The sequence below is a fragment of the Papio anubis genome, chromosome 17, assembly GCF_008728515.1.
Source record: "Papio anubis isolate 15944 chromosome 17, Panubis1.0, whole genome shotgun sequence".
NCBI lineage: Eukaryota > Metazoa > Chordata > Mammalia > Primates > Cercopithecidae > Papio > Papio anubis.
The window spans coordinates 66,521,363-66,535,116 of NC_044992.1; the positions used below are offsets into that span (position 1 = coordinate 66,521,363).

The window sequence follows — 13,754 nt, forward strand, 5'->3', positions numbered from 1 at the left end:
AACCCCAAGGGGACACTGAATGGTTTTTCTTGCCCTCCTAGTCCCACTCTACAGCCGTGCTGCAGGAGCCCTACGGCCTGGGCTGTGGAGAGGTTGCTTTTCCTCTCTGCATCTCTGGAGCAGTCAGCTAATGGTCGGTGTTTCTTCTGCACATTCATCTGTGGCTAGCAGTTTGTCTTTTAGTAGAGCTGCGTCCCTGATTCCTCCGTTGCAGGTCTGGTGGGAATTTGGTAGCAGGTTAATTGTCTGGCACCCTTCTCTACCTCCCCCAGCCTTGGGGCGGGAAAAGGCACCAGCATGGCAGCCGGAGGGGTGAGCCCAGGCACTAGCAGCACAGCTGAGGCTCGTTAGCCTCTTCACACTCAACAAACCATGATTGATAAAATTAGCAGAGGTATTAGTAAGTGAAAGGCCCCGTCTGGATCTCTAGCAGGGTGGATGGGCAGAAGGAGGGGATGGAGGACAGAGTTTGAGTGGCTCAGACAGACACGGTGGCCGATGCTCAGGGCAGAGCAGCCACAGCAGAGCCAGTCTGGTGGGTCTTTGCTAGGGAGGCTGCTGGAATCTAAAGACCGTGCCAGGCAAAATCCCCGCCCACCAGCAAAACGGATACTACGCGCTGGGAATATTGGCTGCTGCTATTTGCCTGATAAATTATTTAGAAGCATTATTCTTGCCTTGTTAAATGGTTCCCTCACTTATTCCTATAAACCTTCCACATGATGGAAGCCTCCCTCCCTGGATCTCAATAACTCTCTGACCGAACAGAAGGAACCCTTCAGGAAAACAGACGGGCATTAATTACTGCCTTCATCTCCCAGATATTGCACTTATAACTCATAGAGCTAATTGTCATCAGAGCCTGCAAAAGCCACGAAAACAGGAAGCAGAGGCCGCAGAACAGGAGTGGAGACCCTGACTGCCCACGAGAGCCTTTTTTTTTCTGGGCCAGTGACAGTATCCTTCCCCCATAGCCCAGTCCCCTGCTGGGGACTTCTGTTTGCTCAGAGGCTTTTGGTTTGCATGGGCTCTTCTACCCAGTTTGGAGAAATCAAGGCAGATGGGCCTTGGCATTGTCTCAGAAGTCACTTCACAGTTTTGCATGTGGCTCCCAGGGTGTGAGTTCTGCAGAACAGTAGCCTGCTGTTCCCCTGACCCCAAACTCTGGTGCTTTCTTTGCTCTGCAGGCCCTTCCCCTCCCTCAGTGAGTTGGAAGGGGCAGAGTGACTGGCGGAAGAGGTTGGCAAAGATGTGAGTGTCCTCCCTCAGTCCTGAGCTCTCCTGCAAGTGATGATGGCATCTTCCCCTCCCAAGTCTGACCTGCAGGGCTTATCCCTGTGTGTCTTTGTAAAGGTCAGGGGAGTTAGATTCCATCAACTGGCCCCTTGGGCCCCAGAGGAGGAGGGCTGTCCTTACCCGCTGCCCCCTGGTCATTCTGTTTCAGAAGATTGTCCATCCCTTCTAGGGACGCCACGCTGCCTTTTACCACCAGCTGTTTCTGATTTTGCTGCCAGCCAGACTTCACTCAAAGTGTTCAGCAAGGCAGCGAGTAGGTCAGGGGAGGATTGAAAACTCCTTCCTACTCTGCACGCAGATCTTGTTTGTCTCAGGTAGATGAAGCCCCTACCCAGCCTGCATTTTTAAAAGGGCCTACTAATAACCTCTTCTTCATTGCTGTTCTGCAACAGTGGTTCTGGGGGACAGAGATACAGACTTTTATATTGTGGTCTAACTTTCAGAAAGTCGTCTGGAAGCGATTCTTCTGTGTCTTCCCAGGAATGCTCCTGAGATGTACACGCACAGTGAGAATCCTTGCTGTAGTAACTGTCTCCAGGGCTGGCCTGTGTGTAGCATTGTGATTACTTACAAAAAGGGAGATGCTTCTACCAGCAGCTCCCAGTGACCTCCCAAAGCCCTTGACCTTCACCAGTGGAAAATTCCAACCCCCCTCCTTGCGCCTGACGACCCTTGTCCGTATCCTGTGCTTCCCGTTATAGCTGATAGGAGTCACTTTCTCCCTCTCCTTCCCTGGAGGAGCCACAGAGCAGGGTGTCATGGGGCACAGGTCCCCTGAATTACTGGCTGCTTCAGTGGGCTCTCTGGGGTGTCCCAGCAGGCCACTGCAGCTGGAGCCAGCGGTGACCTCTGCCCTGTTATTAGAGCCCATGGAGATTATCATCAGGATCCACTGTCAGCTGACCTTGGATTCTCAGGCCCCCACCCACCCAACCCTCCTGCTCTTTTGAAAAATCAAATGGGAATGTGTGAGATGCTCCAGCTCTTTCAAACGGGTAACCTTGCCTCCAGGCTAGGGAACGTCTCAGGATTCTTTCTGCAGTTTCTCCGGCTTTGGTAGGCAGCACAGTCAGAAGTTGGCATTTCATTCCTTCCTCTACAGCATGAAGGGGCCAGGGGCCCCTGGCAAGGTGATAGGATTGCGTATGAACCAGTTCTGTTTGGGACTCAGACTGTCCCAAGTGTCTGGGACGCAGGCGTGTGTCACTCTCTCCTGGGATCAAGGGCACTGCCCAGCGCCTTTGTTGCACTTCCTCATTCCTGCATCACCTCCCAGCCGATACTCCTGTCCCCTGCCTGGACCCGTCCCTCCTATAGAGAGTCAGAGGGAAGCAGTGTCAGAGGGGACAGTGGGGACTCCCAGGTGCTGAAAGCCTCTCACCGTTAGGAAGAACGCTTTAAGCAGCATCCACCGCTCACAGGTGGACAGATGCTGCTGGGTCGCAGGTGGCCCGGCAGGCCCCGGCCGAACAGAGCCGGGAGCGCAGATGGCAGAGTGGAGCTGATGCCTGGCTGGAGACCCGGCCGCAAACTGGCCGTGTTGAGCAGGGGGCCCCTCGTTGGCTGCCCTGGGACAGGACAAGGTCACCCTGGCCTGCTATCCTGCCTTGAACACAGGAGCTGTGAGATCTACCTCCAGGGCACAGGTGACTCAGGAGAGGGATACAGCCTGCAAGTGCCTGGCCAGTACCTGCCACCCCTTGTGACAGAGAGAGTCTTCCCAAGCTCCCTCCAGACACCCTCTGGAAGAAGTGGAGGGCCAGGGGGATTTCTGTCTGCTAGCCTCTCTTCCTAGAGGGTGAGATCAGTCTCAGATTCAGGCTCACGTTGACACCGGAAGGGTCAAGGGTCCTTCCAGGCCTTCGCTACAGCCCTGTTTTCTCTCGCTCTGCCAGGATTCCATCTTGGCTCCCTCTCCCATGGCAACACTGGCCTTTGTCCGTTTGCAACACTTAAAATGGTGTGCAGTCCCCATTTCAAAACCAAATGGCTTCCTCCTAAAATAGTACCACTCAAGGAGAAAATATCCTTTTCGTGAGGGTGGAGAGGGAGTGATGTGCCCGCCTGGCAGTGCCATGCGTGCCGTGAGTGCCCTGCCCTCCCACGGTTTACCTTGCATCGGTGTAGCGCATACCAGTGACTTTTGACTCCCAGCCACACAGTAAAGTACACAGTGTCATCCCATTTCACAGAGGGGAAACTGACTCAGACGAGAGCCTCCTGGAATCCCGGAGCTGAAGCAGACAGACAGCAGCTCAGCTCTTTGGCCTCTCAGCTCTGGTGACACAGGCTTGCTCCACTTGCCCAAGACTCAGTTCCATAGGCTCCGCTTTGGGGGTGGGCCCCACTGCCATGTGCAGGCCGGGGCACAGGGCACCTGTTATCAGCCCTGGGAGCCTGACGTTTTCAGGCAGTTGGGGTGACACAGCTGAGCATGTTCCCTGGTGAGTGAGCACCTTTGCACGTCTGCCCATCATTGTCACCAATTTGATTGATGCCCCGTCTGCCTTGGTGCCCCCACTCCTAGATAGCAAGGCCAGCTTTTCCGGGGCACTCAAGTACTGTTGGAATTAAGTGCCTCTTCCCAAGGACACTTCCTTCCCCTGCCATGGTCTCTGTCTTCCAGCGTCAGCCACTGTGCCCTGGGGCTGTGGCATCTGCTAATAAGTGGGTCAATGCTGCCTTCACTTGAATATTTATTCTTACCAGTGCTGGGGCAGGAGGTGGCTTTGAGGCCTTCAGGACCAGTGAGGAAGGAAAATTAGTGAAGCAACAAGGTTTAGGAGCAGCAGGGACTTCACCGGACTTGGAGACTCTGGGGACACTGTGCCGCCTGCCTCCCAGGCACCACTCCTGTTGCTTTCAACATGAGTGGTGCCCCCAGAGCACAACTCCAGTAGAACACAGGTGAACACTGCCCCCAGGTTTGTGCAGCGTTGAGGGGATTGGAGTGAAGCGCAGTCAGACAGCAAAGGTGACCCGGGTAGGGCCCAGCAAGAACGTAGACAGGATAAGCGAGCTGTCTCTGGGAGGAGTCTAGTGGGTTGGCCCATCTAGAAACGGAATGCAGGACCCTCAGCCCAGAAAGTAGAGAGCCTGTCAAGGGTGTCCCTTCCTGGGCAACATTCACCCTCTCGTCTGGTTCATGTGAGTTAGGACTCAGCCTCACACCAAACCAAGACGAGTCAGGAGGAGACTCCAGGATACCTGGAGGGGGAGGGGTGTTGTTTCCAGGGTCAGGGACATCTAGGTGCCTCCTTAATAGGATGGTGACCATGTCGGGGCTCACTGGGGTGACCTGCGAAGTCCATATTCTTTCCTTTCCTTTTCTTTCTTCTCCCTCCCAACGCACCTCTTGTCAGTTCTTCCTCATTCAGTTCTGGAGACTCTAGAAAGGTCGGGTTTGTTTTGCCTTTCACTCTTTCCTCCCCTCTCGCCTGTGGAGAGATGCCCGTCACACCTGGTGGCACTGCAGGTGCGCTGAGTGCAGTCGTTCTAACCCGTGCCCACCACCGCCAGGAGCTGGACTTGGTGAGCCTTCAAGATTTCTTCAGCCAGCTTTGGTGTGGGGTTGTGAGCCCCTAAGATGCGTGTCCCGGGTCCTGTGTGTCCCGTACATGCTGAGCTTTCTGCAGTCATCCCATGAGACTGGGTTTCAAGGAAGAATGCATTTCTTCCCCACACCCCAAAAATGGACATGCCCATACCCGCTACCCAAGCAGAGCTGGGAGTCTAATGCTGGGTGAACTCTTTTTTTTTTTTTTTTTTTTTTTTTTTTTTGAGACGGAGTCTCTGTCGCCTAGGGCTGAAGTGTAGTGGAGCGCTGATCTCTGCTCACTGTGCCCGCCTCCCGGTTCACGCTTACTTCTCCTGCCTCAGCCTCCTGAGTAGCTGGGACTACAGGCGCTGCCACCGCGACCCGCTAATTTTTTTGTATTTTTAGGTAGAGACGGGTTTCACCGCGGGTCTCGATCTCCTGACTCCAGGATCCGCCTGGCCTCAGCCTCCCAAAGTGCTGGGATTACAGGCGTGAGCCACCACGCCCGCTGCTGGGTGAACTCTTAACTTCAGGCAGTGACCGTGCTCAGACTGAAATGGTGACCTCAGAGGATTAGCTTGTCTCTTTCTTTTTCAAGGAAATCAATAATACAGGGACAGGCCTGTGTTGTTCTTGCTTGCTTGCTTTTTTTCCTGAGGAGCTGTCTATATATCTTAGGCCAGGAATGGCTTCTTGTCCTTCCATGTGCTTTCCATCCCCCTACCCCAGCCCTCCCTAAATGAAATTCAGGTTGCCTGTCACTCACTCCCACACTGCAGCTTGTCTCTCTAACTCCTAGCCGGGGACAGCGTGAGCCCCCACCACCCCACCCATTCCTCCGCCACTGCTGCTCCTGTCTGAGCAAGACCCCCGTCCCTCCTTTCTTCCCCGAGTTGCCCCAGCCCATCCCCTCACCTTGCTGAGGACACCTGGGTGACGCCTCCCTGAGTTACTCTGTGGCTGCCTCCTTCACCCTCACCCCAGTGCCCATGCTTTCTCCTCCTGCTCAGTGAGAGGGTTGCTGTTTTTGTTTTTTTTTTTTGAGATGGAGTCTTGCTCTGTCGCCCAGGCTGGGGTGCAGTGGCTGGATCTCAGCTCACTGCAAACTCCGCCTCCCAGGTTTATGCCATTCTCCTGCCTCAGCCTCCCGAGTAGCTGGGACTACAGGCGCCTGCCACCTCGCCCGGCTAACTGTTTTTAATGTCACTCTCAGGGACGTGGGTTCGGTTGACTGGCATTATGCCCACCATCCATCACGCCCCATGACCTGTCCCCACCTTGGCCAATACCTGTGCGCCAGTTGAGAGGACGATGCCTAGTCCCCTGTGCCACTGCCTCCATGGTCTCAGTACAGGTGCCAGACTGGGGGACTCGGGGTCACAAGACAGCAGGCATTGGCTTCTTCCCCCTACCACTCCCTTCCCCAGCTCAGAAGCTGCTCATGGGCCTCCGTCGAGGTCCTGAGGGGTGATGGGATCTTACATTCTTGCTTCTGAGTTGGCGACTGACATAGCCCCTTCACAGGATGTCAGTGGGGTGTCTCTGGCCCTGGTAGAATGTGCAGGTTGGGTATCCCTTCCCCAAAATATTTGGAACCAGAAGTGTTTCTGATTTCAGATTTTCTTCAGATTTTAGAATGTCTGCATTATACTTACAGTAGAGCATCTCAAATCCAAAATTCCAAAATGTTCCAATGAGCATTTCCTTTGAGGATCGTGTCAGTGCTCAAAAAGTTTCAGATTTTGGAGCATTTCAGATGTTGGATTTTTGGATTTGGGGTGCTTAGCCTAAACCATATTTCTTTTTTTTTTTTTTTGGAAACAGAGTCTCGCTCTGTCACCCAGGCTGGAGTGTAGTGGCACAATCTTGGCTCACTGCAAGCTCCGCCTCCCGGGTTCTCGCCGTTCTCCTGCCTCAGCCTCCCGAGTAGCTGGGACTACAGGCACCTGCCACCACACCCAGCTTATTTTTTTTTTGTATTTTTAGTAGAGACAGGGTTTCACCACGTTAGCCAGGATGGTCTAGATCTCCTGACCTCGTGATCCGCCCACCTTGGCCTCCCAAAGTGCTGGGATTACAGGTGTGAGCCACCGCGCCCAGCCTAAACCATATTTCTTTACCCCATCTCCATTGTCTGTAAAATAATGAGTACAGCCTTGCAAAGACCACCTGCCCACAGCAACCCAGTTTTACTCCCAGGCACGTGGGGAAAACGGCAGTGTAACTTACCTGGTTGCTCATCCCTCACCCCACCCCCATTCACCAGTTTACCCAGGAAGTGAATGGAGATGGGAAATGATCTGTTGCCATGATCTTGACCCCCACATACCCACCATTCTTAACTCCTAGGAACCCCATTATATGAAAATCCAAAGGTATAAAATAAATTGGGAGGGTAGTTACTTGTTACAAAGTGATTCCTTACTTTACAGAAGGATTTGCTTCAGATTTCTCTTAAGTAGTTAGTTTCCCTAGTGTATTTAAAATGTTATTCTGTGAAAATTAAGCATTTATAAAACAACTTTAGGATCCCTTCTCTTGTGTAAAGGAAGGTATCCGTGTATTCATATGCAAAGGTGCAGAACCCCAAAGCCCAGTTCATGTTGCTGGAGAAACAGGCAGACAGGGCTTAGGGTGGATATCATAGGCAGCCCACCTGAAAGAAGTAACCAGTGATGCCCTTTCCCCTCTCCCCATCCACATCCCTGAGCTGGGAGAGCTCCGCGGAGCCTGATAAGTGTATACCCGAGCCCCACACCTGTGCACAGGCCAATTTGGTTGGGAAGCTTCCAAGTAGGGCTCCGTGGGGGAGTATCCATTCCTGCTGGGGACCTTCTGCGCTGAGCTTTTTCAGGACTGTTTCTTTGCAGGTCTCATACTGATCCCAGTCAGACCCTGAGCTTAAGGCTTGAGCCCTCCTTGTTTGTGAGTGGTGCAGTCAGGGATAAAAACCCGGTGTGCCTTGCTTCCCAGGCTACCTGGGCTGATCCTGGCCACTGACCCGTGTGTGCACACGCATTTCCCGTCATTCCCCTGGAGAAACTGAGCCCCGGGCAGACTCCCAAAGCTCAACAGCCCAGTCCGTCCCACACTCTGCACCCGCTCTGCTTCCAGAACTCCCATTTCTGGGCAAAGAACTAAAAATAATTTTATTATATTTGTTAAGGGTACATCCCAGTTGTTGATTTCAGATCTCTCCCTGCCACCTTTTTTTATTTTTTATTTTTTTCTTCATTTCACAAAAAAAAGTGCCAAAAAACCTCCATAGTCTGTGGAATCTAGCAACCTCCCAGTATTTTGGGAGTAACATGGAATGTTCTTAAATATTTTGTGCTAACTAAAATGAAAACTGTATATACCACACTGTTTTTCTTCTGCTCCGTGTCTGTCTACTCCTTTTATCCTGTAGATCAGTCTGTGGCATTTGTGGTGGCCCTGCCAAGTTTTGTGAGGCTGTGCTATTCCCTGAACGATGCTTGCTCTGTTACAGGGGGCATATCATAAGCAGAACCTGATGTCTTTCTAAATAGCGCTCCAGGGCCCTAGCAGTAATTGTTTAATTAAATAAAGCACTCACTCTAAAGAAATAGCCATGATCCTCCGTGTGGCCGGTGTCGCAGCCAGCAGTGCTGGCCCTGCACACTGGCTCAAAAGCAGCACCTGTGTGCAGAGAAGAAATAGCTGAGTGTGCGCTCTGCAGTGCACTCTGGCCTTGAGGAGAGGAGCCACAGAACCCCAGAGGGTTTACAGCCAGCAGAGAGGTACAAGGGACTCAGCTGGGACAGCCCTTACACAGAGCTGAACGGTTAGGGTGCACGTTAATGATGATATCAGATGAATTAGCATAAGCCCAGATGTCTTGTGGATTCGCTGACAGTGGACCAAGGAACATTTTCATAAGCCTCAGGCACAAAGGAGGCACTGGGGTTGCGGCAGCAGATACCCCATGTGAGTGTGACTCTAGAACGGTCATGAGCCTCCGCGGGGCATGTGTAGTTTGGCTGTGGCAAGAACTTCCTTCAACCATGGATTGAGACATTTTCTGAACACCTTGATGGGAAGAGAATGCAGGGCCCTGTATCGGGTATTGGGCGCTGGCTGAGGCCGGGAGGCCTCTGCGGTCTGTGATGTCCAAGCAGTTGTGGCACCTTCTCCCACACTTCTGCAGGGAGGCTGTGCTTCACCTGAGAGGCAGGTGAACGGTCTCTGGGAACACTTCCCAGCTGGTCCCCTTCCCCTGGATCAGGAAAGTGTTTCTCAAGATCTGGTTGCCCGACCACTGGCGCAAGAATGCCTTTGGGCTCTTAATAAAAATGGAGATCCTTGGGTCCTGCGCCAGGCCTGATGCAGCATATTCTAAGGCCATGGGGCCCAGGAATCTGCATTTCCAACCAGTTCTGAGGAGAATTCTGTGTGCTCTTCCCTTTGAGAAAACCTGTTGGTGCAGACCTCTCGAAGTGATAAAAGGTTTCCCAGGGAGAGGCCCACTCTGGTCTTCCTTCAAGAACTGCTTCCCACAGCACTGGTGGAGACAGCTGTCAGGGTCTTCCCGTGCCAGCCTCTTGCAGGGAAAGGAGAGGGGCTGGGCCATCCACAGGTCTCTGGCCTGGTGCTGCCACATCCTGGAGTCCACACCTAAGGCGCTGCTAGAGAGAAGAGGGGCTCTGCACGCCCACTGCCTCGGGGCTGCTTTGTCACCTGCGGCTGATGGGTACCTCCCATGTCCCTAGTGGGTGATGCTCTAGGCTTCCCCTGTAGCTTCCTCTGAAGCTGCTGGTTGGGGGCTCTGTACCCCACAGCGTGCCAGCTCCCCGGAGAGGACGTCTCACTCTGACCCCCGACTAGGGAGGAAGCTGGGGGCTTGCTGATGTCACTTCTCAAACCCATTTCAACACAGCTTGTTAATCAGCCAGCTTGATGTGCCGTCTCCCCTCCGTCCCGCCTCCAAGGTTACTCAGTTCCTGGTCTATTTCGAGGCCAGACGTCAGCAGAGAAGGGGTGGAGCCAGCTGGGCCTGTGCAGCCCTCTCTGCAGGGCACCCGTGTTCTGGGCACCTGACTTCCTTCCCTCCCTTGCTTCCTCCAGCTCCTGCTGGAGCGTTCCCACTGCCATTGCTCTTCCTGCACCGAGAGCATGGACCGAGGAAGGGAAGATGCCGAGAGCATCTCAAGCGATCACCTGGCACCTCTCCTTGAGTGACGCACAAGCTCCGGGCAGCAGAGGGCGACGGCACTGCCTCCTCCTGTTCCCAGGGCAGGGCGGGGGATTGACAGCAAGCCTCAGGGCACCAAAAGCCATCAGATGCCAGCTGGTTACTGGAGATGCAAGCGGCCTTGGGTTCCAAGGCCCGTGGGCACATGCATCGCCACCATTGAATGTTCTGAGCAGTTCAATTCCTGACAGAATCAGGTGGTTGGAGGTGTGGGTGTTTTTTCCCAAGGGAGCTGAGGGGCTAGATTGATGGCCCGGAGGGTCCCCCATCCTCTGTCACTCACGGCACAGCCCACCTGTTCCTCTCACGCCCTCTTGTTCTTAAGACCTGTGAGGACCAAGTTGACCCCTAGCCTGGCCCCAGCAGTGGTAGCCCAGCCCCCAGCAGTTATGTGGCCAGGCAAGGATTGCCCCAGCCTTCTCACTGGTATAAGATAGTGGTATACTGTGACCCAGGCTAACCCAGGCCCAGCCTCTCCAGGCACAGCCGCCAGGGAGAAGAACGCCGTGTACCCATCCCCTCCCTCCTCCTTGACGTCCAGCATAAATACTAAAAGAGCTGTTTTTGTCGAGAGATCTCAAAAGCTAAAACATGATAGCCAGTAAACCACACCCGTAGCGCCCAGAGAAGTTTTGGTCCTTGCATCTGTTTACTCGGCCGAGGAGAGCCCGGAAGAGACGTTATCATGCTCTTCAGAACTGCCAAACCCTCTAGAAGAGCCCTGTCTTTCCTCACAGTTCCCATTTTCCTCCTGCCATGAGGAAGAAAGGCTTCTCTAGAGCCTGCCCTGAAAAGTGGGCATCCCTTGCTCTGTCTCCCATCAGGTTCCCTGGGAGGGCCTAGGATGGCCTTTTCACTCCTCTGTCCCAATAGGATGGGAATGAACTTCGCTGATCTCCGCCTATCCCTGTCTATGCTCCTAGTTCAAAGGATCAAAGTCCCTTTTGAAAACCTCATCATGTTAGGAGGGGTGTCCGGCCCCAGGGCTCCATGACAAGGCCCCCACCCTGGTGTGCAGACCCAGCCCCTCACAGCAGAACTGCCCCAGGCTCATGAAGGTTTCCTGTGTCAACCCTGATTCTAGGTCAGTCTGATTGCCGTCTCCCTACTAAAACCCTGTAGAAGCTCCTCTCCAGAAAGCAAAGTCTAAACTCCCTCACATGGCATGGTCTGCCCTAGTCTCATTCTGGAGCCTTCTCTCTCCCCCAGACACCCCCCACCCAGCCACCAGTGTCACCCCCAGACATCGAGTGCTTTCATGTTCTGGCCTACCACGTGCCTGTGCTTTGCTTTGGAGTCAGAGAAGCGTTCCCCTAGTCCACACTGAGCTCAGGGCCCCTCTTCCCCCACCCCTTGCCATGGCGTTATTTGGGCTTTTATGATTATTCCGTTCCTTGGCCTCATTGTGAGCTCCTCTAGGGCACTGGCTGCATTTCGTTCACCTTTCCGTCTAGAGCCAGCGTGGCCCGTCACAGCGCGGTTGCTCCCCGAAGGTTGGAATAAGGGAAACTGCTTACAGGTGGACACCACTGCTGGGCCTGTGGTGGGGCATTGGCACACATCCCTCCCCTGGGCCTTGGCCTGCTGATGGCCAGAGCCCACCACAGCTAGTGGCTGCTGCTCCGGTGAGACAGACTCCATGCACAGCCAGCCCCTCCTTTCCCAGCGGGCGGATCATCCTCTGGTCCTCGCTGCCAGGACAAGCTTCCCCTCCGCAAGGGCCAGGGCACCCCATCTTTGGGGGGCAGAAGTAGAAGGGAGCAGCTGGAATCCGTCCACTGCCATGAAGTCACAGACGGCTCGCCACCCATCTCTTTCTCCACCACCACCAATTTGCATCTGAAATTTGGACAGTGACAGATTAGAGTAGGCGCCAGCTCCAGAGACAGGTCTTTTCCTCATGTCCCACAGCCTCGCGCACATGCACCCTCTGCCCCACCCCAGCTCCTCACGTAACATCTGTGAAGCTCTCCTAGGTCAAGGTCAGAACCCATGGTCTTTTCACCTGGATGTGCAGGTGCTGGATTCCGTGGCCCTCCATCAGGCTTGTGAGGAGCCGGGCAGTCCTCTATAAACCCTGATGGCTCATAATCATTAGGCAAATGACTGTGTGGGTTTTCCACAATATTTATCTTCCCCTCCCCCGCAAACCACAAAGGTTGCAGCTCTGGCATCAAATACTTGGAACTCTGCCCACCATCGGGTACCATCTGGTTTTTCAGCTGAGAAAGAGCCCACACAGGCAGGCAACTTGTCCTCCAGTGAGAGGGTGAGGGAAGCACCAGCCAGGCCAGGCAAGGCCACTGGGCCAGCCCAGTCCTCCTGCCCTGAAGGCGCCAGCCTTGAGGCCAGCCTTGAGGGAGCCACAGAATAGATGGCAGAGGAGACAGCCCTTCCATCAGGGTGTAAGCAAAGGAGGCAGTTGAATGCTCTCAAGAGGGACCAGGCTTTGACTGAAGATAGCCTGGTTCAAATCCCTGCTGCATCCAAGTAGTGTGAGGTTTGGGACAAATGAATCCCTCTCAACCTCAGTTTTCTAAAGTGGAAACAGTCACCAAGGCACAGGTGTCTGCAGGGAGGAGCTCGCCTTGGAAGATGCCATCCTGCCTGGGCACTCTGGTCGTGCCTGGCAGTGCCAGTCCACTTGCTGGTTCGGAGCCTAGTCTTCCCTGCCCCGGGGCAGAGCCTTCTCTAGAATGACAGACATCAGCCTCAAGTGTCTTGGGAAGCTTGGAGAGCTTGGGAAGGTAGAGAAAGGTATCACGTTCAGGGGCTGGGCTCTTGCCACCAGCATCCCCTCAGTGTGAGCCTAATACCAGCTCCCAGCTGGAAGCTTGGAGACAATAGGCAGGGTATTACCAGGTGTGTGGACTCCTCGTGGTTCCAAAGTTGGGCGGAGTCTGCTGCCTGGGGGCCACAGCATGTGTTCTGGGCAGACACAGGCTCATTCCTGCAGCGGCCACAGTTTCCTGGCAAGTCACAGCCAGGCTGCCCACCCAATGCAGCAGGAGCCCCTAGTGGGTCATGGCAGTAGGCTCCCTTCCGGGTGGCGCCTTCCCCCACATGCCTCCCACACACGGGCCCCTATGAGCCACACTCTGCCTGATAGGAAGCTTCCTGATGTTCCTTTTTTACCATCAAGGGGTTAGAGAGAAGATGCTCATTTTGTTGCCTCCCAGAGCTCCAGTAAAGCTAGGTTACAAACCTCAGGTCTCTAACTAAGAAATTCAGCATGTCATTTAAGTAGGGGTACGGAGTGTTCAGAGGAGGTGGTTCAGAAAAGGAAGTGATGTGGGTTTTTCTTGGCTCTGTTTCCACTTGCCTTAAAAAGGGGGAAGCAGAGGTTTGAGGAAGGGACCTGGGAAGGTTTTCAGCTGTCAAACATTCAAGAACTGCCTTCCAGATGCCTCTGGTTGTCTCCTTGCTGACAGGGCTGAGCCTCAGAGCAGACTGACTCCCCCAGGCTCCTCAGGAGTCGTGAGCGATGCCCCAGTGGCTCTGGACTGTCCCGTGCTGTCCAGCTCTCCCTGTCTTTCTCGGAGCCAGCACAGGGGAGTCCAAGGAGCTCTCATCCCATGCAGCCTGCGTCACAGCTGCCATGGGATGGCCAGGCTCCCAGAGCGGGTGCTGCTTCAGTTCTGTGCGGGAAGCTCTCACACATCCCCTTCATGCTGCCTCCTTCCCAGCCACAAACAGGCTAACATTGCA

At 54.2% G+C, this 13,754-nt stretch overlaps 1 protein-coding gene across 3 annotated transcripts in view; it reads left to right on the top strand.

Annotated features, from left to right (window-relative positions):
- Nucleotides 1-13,754, top strand: part of TMEM104 (transmembrane protein 104) — a 63,644-nt gene that overhangs the window by 19,944 nt on the left and 29,946 nt on the right. The gene's annotated exons all lie outside the window — the stretch shown is intronic.